Source organism: Macaca fascicularis, chromosome 9 (genome assembly GCF_037993035.2).
Source record: "Macaca fascicularis isolate 582-1 chromosome 9, T2T-MFA8v1.1".
NCBI classification, from domain to species: Eukaryota; Metazoa; Chordata; class Mammalia; order Primates; family Cercopithecidae; genus Macaca; species Macaca fascicularis.
In genome coordinates this window covers 31,709,344-31,724,851 of record NC_088383.1, presented here as the reverse complement: position 1 = coordinate 31,724,851, position 15,508 = coordinate 31,709,344, and the positions used below count along the sequence as shown (strand labels likewise).

General features: G+C 37.0%; 1 protein-coding gene across 32 annotated transcripts in view; it reads left to right on the top strand.

The window, feature by feature from the left end:
* The window catches only part of ZNF438 (zinc finger protein 438), a 182,194-nt gene that overhangs the window by 74,850 nt on the left and 91,836 nt on the right, over positions 1 to 15,508 (top strand). For 14 of the 32 annotated variants that reach the window (XM_065520481.1, XM_074001341.1, XM_074001330.1 and 11 more), the window contains one exon: positions 12,447 to 12,523. The exons of 9 other annotated variants lie outside the window; for them this stretch is intronic. The gene's annotated coding sequence lies outside the window, so the exon portion shown is untranslated. The remainder of the gene's footprint in view (positions 1 to 12,446; positions 12,524 to 15,508) is intronic. 9 more of the 32 variants (XM_065520485.1, XM_065520483.1, XM_065520488.1 and 6 more) reach the window with 1 other exon arrangement.

Below are 15,508 nucleotides of genomic sequence, written 5' to 3'. Positions count from 1 at the left end.
GCCAGCCATAAGTAGAAAAATGAAACTGGATCCTTACTTTACTCCTTATACGAAAATTAATTCAAGATGGATTAGAGACTTAAATGTTAGACCTAAAACCATAAAAACCCTAGAAGAAAACCTAGGTAATACCATTCAGGACATAGGCATGGGCAAGGACTTCATGTCTAAAACACCAAAAGCAACAGCAACAAAAGCCCAGATTGACAAATGGGATCTAATTAAACTAAAGAGCTTCTGCACAGCAAAAGAAACTACCATCAGAGTGAACAGGCAACCTACAGAATGGGAGAAAATTTTTGCAATCTACTCATCTGACAAAGGGCTAATATCCAGAACCTATAAAGAACTCAATCAAATTTACAAGAAAAAACAACCCCATCAAAAAGTGGGCAAAGGATATGAACAGACATTTCTCAAAAGAAGACATTCATACAGCCAACAGACACATGAAAAAATGCTCATCATCACTTGCCATCAGAGAAATGCAAATCAAAACCACAATGAGATACCATCTCACACCAGTCAGAATGGCGATCATTAAAAAGTCAGGAAACAACAGGTGCTGGAGAGGATGTGGAGAAATAGGAACACTTTTACACTGTTGGTGGGACTGTAAACTAGTTCAACCATTGTGGAAAACAGTGTGGCAATTCCTTAAGGATCTAGAACTAGAAATACCATTTGACCCAGCCATCCCATCACTGGGTATATACCCAAAGGATTATAAGTCATGCTGCTATAAAGACACTTGCACACGTATGTTTATTGCAGCACTATTCACAAAGCAAAGACTTGGAATCAACCCAGATGTCCATCAGTGACAGACTGGATTAAGAAAATGTGACACATATATACCATGGAATACTATGCAGCCATAAAAAGGATGAGTTTGTGTCCTTTGTAGGGACATGGATGCAGCTGGAAACCATCATTCTCAGCAAACTATCGCAAGAACAGAAAACCAAATACTGCATGTTCTCACTCATAGGTGGTAATTGAACAATGAGATCACTTGGACACAGGAAGGGGAGCATCACACACGGGGTCCTATTGTGGGGAGGGGGTAGGGGGAAGGGATAGCATTAGGAGAGATACCTAATGTAAATGACGAGTTAATGGGTGCAGCACACCAACAAGGCACATGTATACATGTGTAACAAACCTGCACATGTACTTAAAGTATAATTTTTAAAAAAAATTGATGAATTTGACTTAATTAAAATTAACGTTTTTATGCTACAGAAGACATCGGGAAGAAACTAAAAAGAAGACTGCAGACTGGGAGAAAATATTTGTTAATCATGTGTGATAAAGGACTTGTATTCAAAACATGTAAAGAATTTTAAGTAAACAATAAGGCGAACAACCCAACTTAAAAACAAGCAAAAGAACAGAATAGACACTTCATCTGAAAAGACATGAGAATGATTAATAGCCACATGTAAGCACAGTGAGCATCATTAATCATTAGGAAGATGCACATAAAAACACAATGAGATACCACAATGAGATTACATCCCCTGGAATGGCTGCAATAAAAAAGAAAATATATAGTGTCTAGGATGTGGAGAAACAGGAACTCTCATATTATATATTGTTGGTAGGAATGTAAATTGTTAGCAGCCACTTTGGAAAATAGTTTGGCTATTTCTTTTAAAGTTAAACCAACTTACCATATGTAGTAAGGTTCTCCAGAGGGACAGAACGCATCAGGTATGTGTGTGTGTGTGTGCGCGCGCGTGCGTGCGTGTGTGAAGAAATTTATGTTAAGGAATTAATTGGCTCATGCAGTTGTGAAGTCTTGGTGTGTCTGATGGAGGAAAGCAGCAAAGGCTGGAGACTGAGGAAAGAGTTGCAGTTTGAGTCCAAATGCAGTCAGCTGGAAAACCAGGAAGAGCCAATGTTGCAGATGAAGTCTGAAGGAAGTCTGTTGGGGAATTCCCTTTTGCCCAGGAAGGTCAACCTTTTGTTCTATTCAGGCCATCAACTCATTAGATGAAGCCCCCCCATATAATGGAGGACCATCTGTTATACTCAAAGTCTAACAATCTAAATGCAAATCTTGTCCAAAATTACTCTCACAGAAACGTTGAGAATAATATTTGACCAAATATCTGAGTGCTGTGATCCAGCCAAATCGATACATGATTTTTAATCATTGTGCCATATAAACTCAGCAATTCTACTTCTTGGAATCTGCCCAAGAGAAATGAAAACATATGTTCACACAAAGACTTGTATGTAATTGCTCTTGGCAACATTATTTATAATAGATATTAATAAAAACAAGAAAAAATCCAATGTCCATAACCTGGTAAATGGATAAACAAAATGAGGCATATCTACACATTGGAATACTATTCACCAATGAAAAAGGAAAATATTAATATATGCTGCAGCATGGATGAAACTAAAAAATATTGTGTTGAGTGAAAGGAACTAGACTCAGTAGACTACATATTATATGATTTCACTTATGAAATTTCTAGGAAAGGGAAACTGATTTAGTTAGCTAGGAGATTAGAGGGGAACTGGGGATAGGAGCAGGAATTGACTGCATATGGACTCAAGGGAATTGGGAGAGATCATGGAAAACTGGATTGTAGTGATGATTGCATCCATTTAGTCCATTTTGGTTTTCTATAAATGGACTAAAACTTCATTAAACTGTCCACTGTTCAATGGACAATGTTTAATTTTATGGTATATACATTGCACTTCAATTCATATCAAAATTATAAAAGTGGTACAAATGGAGTAAGGATGGGACACATATTACATCTTATAAAAGCTATATTTTGCTTGAGGTGGATCACAGATTTTGTTCTAAGTGCTCTAAGAAGACATTTCTCAAAATGAAATTTGTTTTCTATTCACAAGATCAAAATTTATCAATATCTTAGAAGCCTAATAATTACAATTCAAAGGAAAATATATCCTTTTTGTTACAGTGCAGTGTAATCAAGTCTGTCCTTAAACAATATCCTCATAGTAAATAACTGAAGACTCTCTTCTGAAGACTTGTTTCTTGAGCCCCCTTTCTGTACAATATGGTAGCCTAACATCGAAGGCACATTGATAAATACAGCCCTGTGGGGTGAATAGGGAGGAGATCAGCAAAAGTACAAGGCCAGGAATGCTAGTCTTTGGTCGTATGACTCAGTCCCAAAAATGGAGCTACAAAAGACCTCGAGTAGCCAAAGCAACATTGGGAAGAAGAACAAAGCTGGAGTCATCACACTAGCTGACTTCAGATTATATTACAAAGCATTTCCAAACCTCAAGAATAGTATAAATATCCAGGCACAGGAAGGTCAAAGATCATGCAGCCTACCAAGACTGAATCATAAAAGAACACCTGAGTACAGCAATAATGAGTCACAAAATTGAATCAGTAATAAGAATTAGTCCATCAAAGAAAAGCCCAAACCCTGATGCTTTTCCTGCTGAACATTTAAAATAGAAATAATGCCAATTCTCCTCAAAATATTCCAAAGAATATTAACCATATTAACCAGTAGTAACCAAAACAGCATGGTACACATATAAAAACAGACACATAGGACAGTGGTACAGAATAGAGAACCCAGGAATCCATGTATTTACAGCCAGCTGATTTTTTGATGAACATGCTAAGAACATACATTTGGGAAATGACATCCTCTGAAATAAATGGTGCTAGGAAAACTGGACATCCATGTGCAGAAACTAGATACCTGTTTCTTACCAACATCAATTCAAAATGGATTAAAGACAAACTATGAAACTATTAGAATAAAACACAGGAGAAACACTTCATGACACTCGTCTAGATAAAGTTTGTATGGGTAAGATTCAAAAGCACAGGCAAGGAAAGCAAAAATAGACAAATGGGATTACATCAAACTTAAAGCTCTGTACAGCAAAGGAAGCAAAAGAGTAAAGAGACAACCTTAGAATGGGAGAAAATATTAGCTAACTACACATCTGACAAGGGGTTAACATCCAGAATGTATAAGGAATCTAAACCACTCATTAGCAAAAAGCAAGCAAACAATTGGAATGCTAAAGTGGGATAAGATCTGAATAGATATTTCTCAAAAGAAGACATACAAATGGCAACAGGTATATGAAAAAATGTTCAACATCACTAATCATCAGGGAAACGCAAATCAAAACAGTAATGAGATTATCATCTTACCCTAGTTAGAATGGCTATTACCAAAGAGACAAAAAATAACAAATCCTGGCAAGGATGTGGAGAAGAGGGAACTCTTAATTTACACAGGTGGTGAGAATGTAAATTAGTACAGCCATAATAAAAAACAGCATGGTATTTTTTTTAAATATTAAAAACAGAACTGCCATATGATCTAACAGTTTCACTATACTGGGTGTATATCCAAAATAAGTGAAATCAGTATGTTGTTGAAGAGATATCTGCCCGCCTGTGTTTATTGCAGCACTAGTTGCAATAGCCAAGATATGGAATCAACCTAAGTGTTTATTAGTGTGTGAATGGATAAATAAAATATGTCATATATACACAATGGGATACTATTCAGCCATAGAAAAGAATGAAATTCTGTCATTTGCAGCAAACATGGATGAACCCAGAGGTCATTATATTAAGTGAAATAAGCCAGGCATCTCATTTATATGTGGAATCTAGAAAAGTTTATCTCATAGAAGTAGAAAGTAGAATAGTGGTTACCACTGGCTGGGGAAGAGATAGGAGAGATGAAGAGAGGTTGGTCAACAGGTGCAAACCTACAGTCACATAGGAGGAATAAGTTCTGGTGTTCTATGGCACAGTAGGGTGACTGTAGTTAATAATAACATATATTTCAGAATACAAGAGAGGCTTTGAATGTTCTCATCAAAAAATGACAAGTATCAAAATACCACACTGTATTCCATAAATATATACAATTATTATGTGTCAAACATAAAACTTTAAAAAGATATCAGTTTGGTCACACACATGTTTATGTAAACATAGTTTTTCATTTCACTAACAGTATTCCCTCTTTTATATTTCATCACTTATCTCACATTGGTATTTTTTATGTTGTGTTTGAAAATCACTGCTATAGAGTACCATAAAGGGTCTTAATTTTGTATTTGTAATCCCACTCTTGCTTCAATCATGAGAAAGTGACTAAATAACTGTGTTAAATGAACTGAAGGAGAGCCTGAGCATGAATCCTTTGGCTTGATTATCTATGTACAATAGTTTAGTAAGACGAAAATGGTTGGTTATAATTGCAATGATTTAGTTGGAGTATATTGTGTTTGGAAAATTGTTTGTTTTATAATATCTCAGAGAAAATTGGCCTCTCAGAAATAATTTTACTGTATAATGAACTTTGCAAATTGCTTCTGCAAAATCACTAGGTTCAGGCTTCTGCTTTCAGTTAGGTTGTAGAAGGTGGTAGTGGGACATTGTGGCTTCTGGAACAACTAAAAGAAAAAACAAATTACAAAAATCAACGTTGTAATAATATGTTACTACCTAATAAAATGCCCCAATATTCAGTGGTGTGAAACAAGTCTCATTTAGCTCATGGGTCTATGGGTTGAAAATTCAGGCAGGTGCCAGCTTGGTGATTTTTGATTGCATGTCTCGTTGACTGAGATCATTGGGTGGTATTCTGCTCGTGGATGGAATGCTCTGGAGGATTCAAGGTACATATATACTGGGTCCCTGGCCAGAGGTGGAAGGCTAAGTCTACATGACCTTCTAGCATGGTAGTCTTAGCATAGTTAGACCTCTAATTATTGTGGCTTGGGGCTACTAGAGAGAATTTTCCTGTAGATAGAAAGTGGACGCTGCCAGTATCTTAAAGCCTAAAACTGAAAAATGGTACCATATCACTTCCACTATGTTCTGTTGGTCAGAGGAGTCACAGAGTCCTCTCAGTTTTAGTGAGAGAAGTCATAGGCATGACCTTTCAATGGAAGAAGTATCAAAACATTTGTGGCCATCTTTAATCTGCCACAGTCCACTATCCGGTCACAAATGATTCAGTCTCTTCCTGTGTTCCTTATATACTCACCCACTTCCAAGAATCCCAAAATTCCTTTCCAACTCTTCTTTACCCCGAATCTTAAAGTTCAAGAACTTGTTATTTCCAACAAGTATACTGCTCAGGAATCTCCTCAGGTGTAGCTGAAGAGACACCTACCCAACAATACAATGAAGAAGCAGTCATAGAATAGCTGCAGTAAACATTTCCATCCACAAATAGGGAAACAGGAGACATATAGCTTCACTGGTCCATAGAAATTTTGATATCCTGATGTTAGTTCTTTTATTAGGCTATTCTTGCCTCCTGATAATGATTCTCCCTGGCTCCAGGTTTTGCTCTCTCAATTTAGAGTCATCCTTTTTCTGTAAGAAATAGTCATTTTTTGCAACTGAGTAGCCTTTTCAGCCTTTCTGCCTGGAGAAATTTGAGAGTCCAAAAGCCTGTTTTCATTTTGCACTATCTCTGTACCTTTCAGCGCAAGCTGATGTAATATTTTTAAAAACTTTATGGGTTTCCTGTGTATCAAATTGTAGCCCACTCCATTAATCAGAGGCCCACCCACATTTATTTTAGAGAGGCATTTTTTTTCTTTCACACTGAGTCGAGGTATTTTGAAACAACACCCATAATATTCCTATGAACTTTTCTGTCTATTTAAGAGTTCAAAGTGCACATCATCAAGATTCTTGGAGGCCTTTTGCCTTACAACAGAATCTAAGTGTCATACTCTTAAGATTCTTAGAACCAAACTAGATTCTTAGAACCAAACTAGATACGATTTTAGTTTTTCTGTCTCAATAAGGTATTTTACAGCCATGCTGTAGAGATTTTTAATCCTGAAATCATGTTTTACTGGTAGTAGGCCCCAAGTCTTAATGGTAATTCTGTAACTCTGAAGCTTTTTCTTACTTTTCTCTCTAGAGATAATGGGGATGAGAAACTGTTTAGTTTTGAAAAGATCAAGTCCTGGTTCTTTAAAAATTTTCCTCCAAATTCTACTTGAAAATGAAACAGTTCTTTCATCAGTTTGTGTATGCATAACTTATAGGTAGCTAAAAGAGACCACCACTTTCAACCTTTTGCCTAGAAATCTTCTTAGCCAAGTGTACCACTTTATGGGGATATATTTTTTCTTTTTTTTTTTTTTTTTTTTTGAGACAGAGTCTCACATTGTTGCTTGGGCTGGAGTGCAGTGGTGCGATCTTGGCTCACTGCAACCTCCGCCTCCCGGGTTGAAGCGATTCTCCTGCCTCAGCCTTCTGAGTAGCTGGGATTACAGGTGCCTGCCACCACGCCCAGCTAATTTTTTGGATTTTCAGTAGAGAAGGGGTTACACCATGTTGGCCAGGCTGGTCTCAAACTCCTGACCTTGTGATCCGCCCGCCTCGGCCTTCCAAAGTGCTGGGATTACGGGCGTGAGCCACCGCACCCAGCTTATTTTGTCTTTTCTATTTCATGTGAGGAACAGTGTTACTTCCCACTGCATAAGAAGAGTTGTTCCTCTATCCTCCATAAGGTTTTCATTAATGTTGTTCAAACCTTCACTAACAGCCTTCTTAAGTCACTTCCAGCTTCTGCTCACCTCTGGTCCCAAAACCAATGCCACATCACATATTTTAAGATTTTATTACAGAATTCCACTTCCCTTTACTAGATTCTGTTATGGTTCTCTAATTCTGTGTAAGAAATTACCTAAACACATCCCCTTAAGACAACAGCCATTTTATTGTACCTCACAATTTGTGGGCCAGAGAAAAGGGCAGGCTCAGCTGGTGGTTATTCTTCTTCATGTAGCATCACCTGAGATCACTTGGTGGCCTTCAACTCGAGAATGAGCTCAGTGGGGTCTGGAGGATTGAAGACAGCTGTAATCACATTTCTGGCACTTTGGCAAAGATAACCCAAAACCTAGTTTTATCTGAGACTGTCAACCCGAGGACCTGCATATAACTTCTCTACTATAACGGTCCTACAGTAGTTAGACTATGATGACAGTAGCACAAAAGACAGGAAGGAGGAAATAGATAAATTTTATTATGAAGTTTTTATATTTTGTGTGTAAAGTGGTATAATATTTGAAGTTATGTTGTGGTAGGTTAAATGTGCATATTTTAAACATGAGAGCAATCACTAAAACTACAAAGATGCACGTATATTTATAATAGGCCAGTAGTGGAGATAAAATGGAAAACTAAAAAATATTCTATTTCAAATATGGCAGAAAAAAAGGGAAAAGGGAACAAGAACAGATTGGGACAAATAGAAAATAACAAGGTAATTCATTCAAATCCAACCATATAAATAATTACATTAAGTTTAAATGATCTAAATATTCTAAAGACAGCAATCATCAGGCTGGATAAAGTAGCGAGACCTAACTATACTGTCTACAAAATATTCCCTTCAAATATATACAAAGCGGTTAAAAGTAAAATAATCAAAAGAGATACCATGCAGATACTAATTATTAAGAAAACTGGAGGGAGGTATATTAATAGCCAATAAAATAAACTTCAAAACATGAGATAATATTAGCAGTATTGAGAAATATTTCATAATGATGTAAGAATCAATTAATTAAAAAGACATAATTTTAAATGTCTATAAGCCTAATAATAACAGAGCCTTAAAATACTTGAAGCAAAAATGGACAGAACAGAAAAGAGAAATAGATAAATCTATTACAGTTAGTTATCTCAACACTTCTCTTTCTCACTTTTCTTTCAATTGATAGAACAAGTAGGCAGAATGTCAGTAAAAAAAAAAAGAGTCTGGAAGAGTACTAGGTGTAAAGTAGAAAAAATCAACATAACCAAAAGTTGTTTCTTTGAAAAGATTAACAAAAGTAATAAACCCCTACTGAGAAAAAAAAATGAAAGTTCAAATTAACAATATAAGAATAAACAGGAAACATTAATAGAGATCCAGGAAATATATAAGGGATAAGAAAATATTATGAACAATTTTATGTCAATACATTTGACAGTTTAATGAAATAAACAGATTCCTTGAAACAACTGTTTCTCCTCTTTAATATGACTAACTGCACTAACATTCTTATTCCATCTTCTCTTGAATTTGTTCCATTATTTAGCACTTTCCCTTGAAAAATACAACATAAAAATGACTCAAAAGAAGTAAAAAATCTCTGGGAGGCCGAGGTGGGCAGATCACGAGGTCAGGAGATTGAGACCATCCTGGCTTACACAGTGAAACCTTTTCTCTACTAAAAATACAGAAAGTTAGCCAGGCATGGTGGCAGGCGCCTGTAGTCCCAGCTACTTGGGAGGCTGAGGTAGGAGAATGGCATGAACCCAGGAGGCGGAGCTTGCAGTGAGCCAAGATCACGCCACTGCACTCCAACCTGGGCGACAGAAGTAAAAAATCTGAATACTGCTATATCTGTTAGAGGTATCGACTCCTTAATTAGAAATCTCCCCACCTCTAGTGGCATTCATCAACTAAATTGGGTCTCAGTATTAAGTCCTTGAGTGTGTCTAGAAATTTAAAACCACTGTAGCTGACGAGTTCTCCCCTCAACCCACCCCCCCCCCATAGTTTTCTTCATACTTTCCATTTATTTACTTTACATCCCTGTTGTTGGAGTTTGAAGGGACCAATTAATTATATCACTTTTTTATTCTTTCTTTTGAACTCTTTAAGAAGTAGACTTAAGATGAGAATGAAAATGTCAGTTTTGTTTATGGAGAAACTAGGTAAAAGAATACACCTAGCTTTGCATCTTGTCTTCCTACCCCTTCAAATTGGATAGACTTAACTTTTCCTGTAGTGTTTACTATGTAGATGACTGGACAATGTATTTGCATTTGGGCAAGCAAGTTCTGAGAGTCAAAGACTGATGACACATGTGGCCAGTCTTTTGCCCTTTCTCACCAAACAGATGTGTCAGAAAGAGGGAGAAAGGTTGGTGTTTTGTCACCTACAACTTAGATGACGTCCTAGTCTTATTATGGTCCATTTTTCCAAGCAGTCATGCCTTCCCAGTTCAGATGGAACCTACAGTTAGTCCACTGCTGACTTACTTTCAGTTCCTTATGTTGTTTGGACCTTATGCTCTATTGTGAACAAGTTTTATAACTTTGATCTTTTCTCATACCTGTTTTCCCTTCTCTTCCCTAGAAATTTAAACCTGGCATTCAAAGGCTGTATTTTTTTTTTTTTTTTTTTTTTTTACCATCTCAAGAAAAAGCATGGCATTTAAAAAATCCTAGGTTTTAAAGGAGGCTTGATTTGTACCTTTGCTTATCAGTATCAATTCAAGGCTCGGCATGCCACCTTTGTTCATTAGTTCCTTTTCTTGTAACTCTTTCACTACCATCTCCCTTTTCTAATTCCTGTTACTGGTTGACTTCCAGGACAGTGCTCCAAATTCTTCAGTGGTGTCACCACCGGGCTTGAAAGTAATGTCAACCCATACCATGTGACTATAATCTGTTTCTCCAAATTCATATTTTTGAGTTTCTGATACTCAGAACTCACAGTGTTTTGCCAGCCAGAATTGTTTCAGTATCTTAAATACTGAAAGCCCCACTTTTCTGTTTTCTTATTCTCTGGCAATTTTTTTCTTTTAAACTCTTAAATTCAAATATTTTTTTCTGTTCATATACTTTCTCTCCATCTCTTTTTCTCCATTCTCCGCCTCCCTTTCCCTCTTTCCCTCTGTCTCAATAGATGGTCTTGCAATTGGGTCTGAACTCCCTCAACTTTACTCCCTTACACACAAAATGTTTATATTCGTCACCCATCCTTTCCTCTATTTCTAACCGTAGAGAAACAACTGTTTCTCCTCTTTAACATGATTAACTGCACTAAAGCTCTTGTTCCCATCTTCTCTTGAATTTGTTCCATTATTTAGCAATCTCCCTTATATTTCTTCCTGTTACTAGCATTAAAAATGGAAGAAAAAAAAAAACCACCAACGATGAAAACCTTGTTAAAGATTCAGCTTCACTTTCAAAGTATGCCAGACTTCTTAGAAGACTAAAATTTATTGATTAATTCCACTTTTTCTCCTTTAAAAAAATTTGCCAATTATTGGAAGTCTTTGTTTACTTTTCTTGCCTTTCTGAAACGTATTCCGAAGGTTCCCAGTGACTGGTAAGTTCTTCTCAGTTCTTCTGCCCTGAAAAGACAGGACTGGGCACGTTCTTCTTTTGCTCTTCTTTCGTGACTTCATTGATAGATATCCGTATTTTGTGGAAGGCCCCTTCTGAAATAAATAAACCTTTTAGGAGATGTGCAAACTGTTCTATTGACTTAGTGCAGTAAATAAGACTACACGGATGATTCTGAAATGATACCTCCTTAGAGAAAATTTGTGTAAGATTTTTATTATAGGTTGGAGCTCCGAAGTTCTAGGACAGGTTATCAGAAATGAAGCGAGTCATTGGATTGGTTGATTTCTTAAGTTCATGGTTGATGTAAACAATGCATGGTTCTGATCGGAAAGAAAGGTCTATTGTGGCCTAAGAATCCTACGTTTGTAACCGTATAACTGAATGTTGGTGATGGTTTCAGATCTCAGTCTTGCATAATTGTTTAGGTGGTCATTATGCTTCTCATTTTCAAGTATATCTTCAGAGAATTTTAAACTTTTTACTTTTATTGCGGTTACTCTGATTTCTTCTCATCTTGACTACTGTAGTAACAAAATGGATCTTACTGCTTTTTGAATTTTCTCATGGTAACTTACACTTGAAAACCAGAGCCATCTTTTACAATACAAATTTGAATGTGTTTTCTGCCAAACACCCTTGATGTCTCTTTATATATAAATAAAGCCCCATGTACTGACTCTAGCATGCAGCTTCTTACAATATAATCTCAGCCCCAAATCCCAGTCCTTATAGATCTCCCTCCCCATTTCCCTCTTTCTGTTTGTATTCAGTCCATAAGTCAGAGCCTTCCCACATTTTCCTTATAGTAATTAACGTACTCCAAAATCCCACAGTGCCTTGTGTCACTTGTAGCACTTACTACATCTACCTCAATATAGAGTTTTTCGTGTTTGCCTCTTATGGCGGTTTGTATTTCTTAAGGACAAGAACTGTCTCTTATTCAACTTCATGGCTCCCTGTTCCCTATGATACTGAGTAGGGCACAAATGCCAGCTAAATTTTAAATAATTCAGTTTAAATCAGGGTTAAATATCTAATAATATGTTTTCTAAAATTTTTAGGAGGTTGACATAAAAATAAGTGAAGACAATATATCTCCTATTTTAGAAGTCTTTGAGCACAGCTTGAGATTTTTATTTTAGATTCTCAAATTATACATGGTATCAGAACTGTAAATTTTATAGAACTTCATATAACTCTTTTATGGTCTTTCAGGTGCAATCATCTGATTGGCTTCTATAAGGTACCTAGAAATTCTTTTTAATTTTGTTATTTCCACTGCATTTGTTTTCAGATAGAAATGAATGCCATTTCCCATCCAGTACTGAAGTGTTAAAGTTAGAAGACATTTGCTAAGTCAAATCACTTCAGGTAAGTCTGCTTACATCTAGCTTGGTACCAGCTTAGGTTTATTTAAAATGCAAAGAATTAAGTTCACTAACTTGGACATCTCAACTCTCAAGTTTCTCAGCATATCTTCTAGTCACCTGGTATGTTGAATCACTGGTCTTGGGAAATAGTGGGAAAATGATTTCTTATTAAATTTCACATGTTTATAAAAATAAAATGTTCTGGCCAGGCGTGGTGGCTCACGCCTGTAATCCCAGCACTTTGGGAGGCCGAGGTGGGTGGATCACCTGAGGTCAGGAGTTCGAGACCAACCTGACCAACAAGGTGAAACCCCATCCCTACTAAAACTACAAAAATTAGCTGGGCATGGTGGCAGACATCTGTAGTCCCAGCTACTCTGGAGGCTGAAACAGGAGAATTGCTTCAGCCCTAGAGGCCGAGGTTGCAATGAGCTGAGATCATACCACTATACTCCAGCCTGGGCAACAGAGTGAGACTCCATATCAAAAAAATAAAATAAAATAAATTGTTCAGTTTTAAACTCATGGTGTTGTTTGTCTAAATGAGACTAACACATTAAAATCATCCTTGTATTTGTATCAAGTCTAGTTGAAAAGTCCTAAGTGCTAAACAATGCTTTTGTATTGTAGCTTATATATATATATATATTTTTTTTTTTTGTTTTTTAAGTCTTTATGCAACTTTTCTAAATTATTTATATGTTCTTATTTAAAGAAGTACTTTGTGAATTAACTAGCACTTGAACCTTAAATGTTTATTAACTATTTGTGTAAAAAAATCTTTGAAAGTTCATCTTAATCACCCTCAACTCTTACAGTGATCTCCTAATAATCTTTCTGTACTCATTCTGTCTTCCCCTGTCCTGTGTTCATTGTTAGATAAACCTGCATATAGAACCACTTTTAGTAATTTTAAAATGCTTTAATGGCTTCCAACTCCCTCTTGGATGGAATCTGTGTTCCTTTGCCTGGCATTCAAAGCCCCCCACCAAGGTCCTGAAAACATACCCTACTTGAGCCAACTGGGCTTTTCCTGTACTCTGAAGTCTCCTTGTTCTTCATGCATCTGTCTTGACTTGTACTGGCCTTCCTGCCTGTGACGTCCCCTGCTGCCCTGACACTGTTTCCTCTGCACATTGAAACCCTGTGCAAGCCTCTCTATGACATGTTCCCTGATTACTCCAGCTAGAAGCACTAGTTCTTTCTCTCTCTGCCAGTGTCATCTGATGTTTTGTTTGTGTCACTATTGTGGCATATTTTACCGTGCAGCTTTATTGTTTGTGTTTATGTTTGTCTTATCTCCCACCATACATTGTAAGAACTATAAAATCAAAGATCTTGTCTGATTTTTGTCTCCTACAGCTTTCACCATAGCCTTTAATAATGCTTAGTAAATATTTACGTAATAAGAGTGTGCTTGGCTTTTTCTCTCATCATTTCCTTTGTCTTTCATCCATATAAATGCATATATTCCATATTCTTGGCAACCATTCTTGTTCTGCACTCCTAGTTGCCATCTTACCCTAGGAAAATACTGACCCTAGTGCAGTTAACAAGATACAGTCAGTTCCTGACCGAAGAAATACACTGTATTCCAAAAGTTCAAGTCTAGTTCTGTTGTTTGGAATGCAGAATGCGTTTTTCCACAAAAACAATGTTATAAATAGTGGTTAGGTTCTCAGCCAGCCCTCCCAAGACTATTTAACTCACAAGTACCAGCACTCCTTTCACTATGGGCAGCCATGGTGTACAATGCTGTTTTGTGGAGAGATTGTAGCTCTGGATATGGAAATATATCTCCCATGCTCTAGGAACAGGACAGAAAGTTTCTGGGCAGGTTGAACAGTAGCAGAGTCTGAGCTGGGGCTCTGACAGTGTTGGCTACTCTACCATCAGAAGCTTCTTGGTTTTCAGTATTTACAGGAGAGACTTTTACCTGTAGATTGCTGTTACTCTCATGTCACCTATATGGAGGGCAAAGGGACACTTGCTCTTCTGATCTTTCCCACAGTTGATTAGGATGGTAAATAGGGTTTTCTCTATCCTTTCACATGAGTGGGTTGTTTGTAAGTCAGGTATTGACAGATCAGGGACTATTTTACTGCTTCCTCCTTTTGGATGTGATACAAACTTACGGGAATTGAATATATAAACATAGAAAATACTTCTATCTATAGGAAAAAAACACATTTACAGGTATCACCCCTGTATTTGACATCACATCAGTTTTTGTGGACAAGTGATTCTCATTTACATAAGCATAATAATGCTTCTGGTAAGAAAAACGTCAGTATGTACATAAACAACCCTCAAGGTTGACGGTTAAGGTTGTCAGGCTGTAAGAAAAAACACTTCATAAATTTCAGATAATTTAATTTATTCAGTCATAAGTATTGAGCACATGAGTGTCTACTTTACGCTTAATACTGTGGTCAATGCTAGGGGCTAGGAAGTGGGAACAAAAGATGTTATATAAAGTTTGCCTTCAGGCTGGCGCAGCGGCTCATGCCTCTAATCCCAGCACTTTGGGAGGCCGAGGTGGGCGGATCACGAGGTCAGGAGATCGAGACCATCCTGGCTAACACGGTGAAGCCCCATCTCTACTAAAATTACAAAAAATTAGCCTGGCGTGGTGGCAGGCACCTGTAGTCCCAGCTACTCAGGAGGCTGAGGCATGAGAATCACTTGAACCTGGGAGGCGGAGGTTGCACTGAGCCAAGATCTCACCACTGCACTCCAGCCTGGCAACAGAGTGAGACTCTAGCTCAAAAAAATAAATAAAGTTTGCCTTCCCTGGGAAGTCTGAAATATAGAGAGCATAATATTAAACATTCACATTGAAAACAATATGTGATTAATTGACATAAAATGCTTCATAAACATAAAAAATGCCTTTTGGATTCTCAGAATGGAAATATTATATCCCTATGGTTGTAAGGATACTGGTGGGATTTCACTTAGTTTTAGAAGAATAGTACTAAAGCTA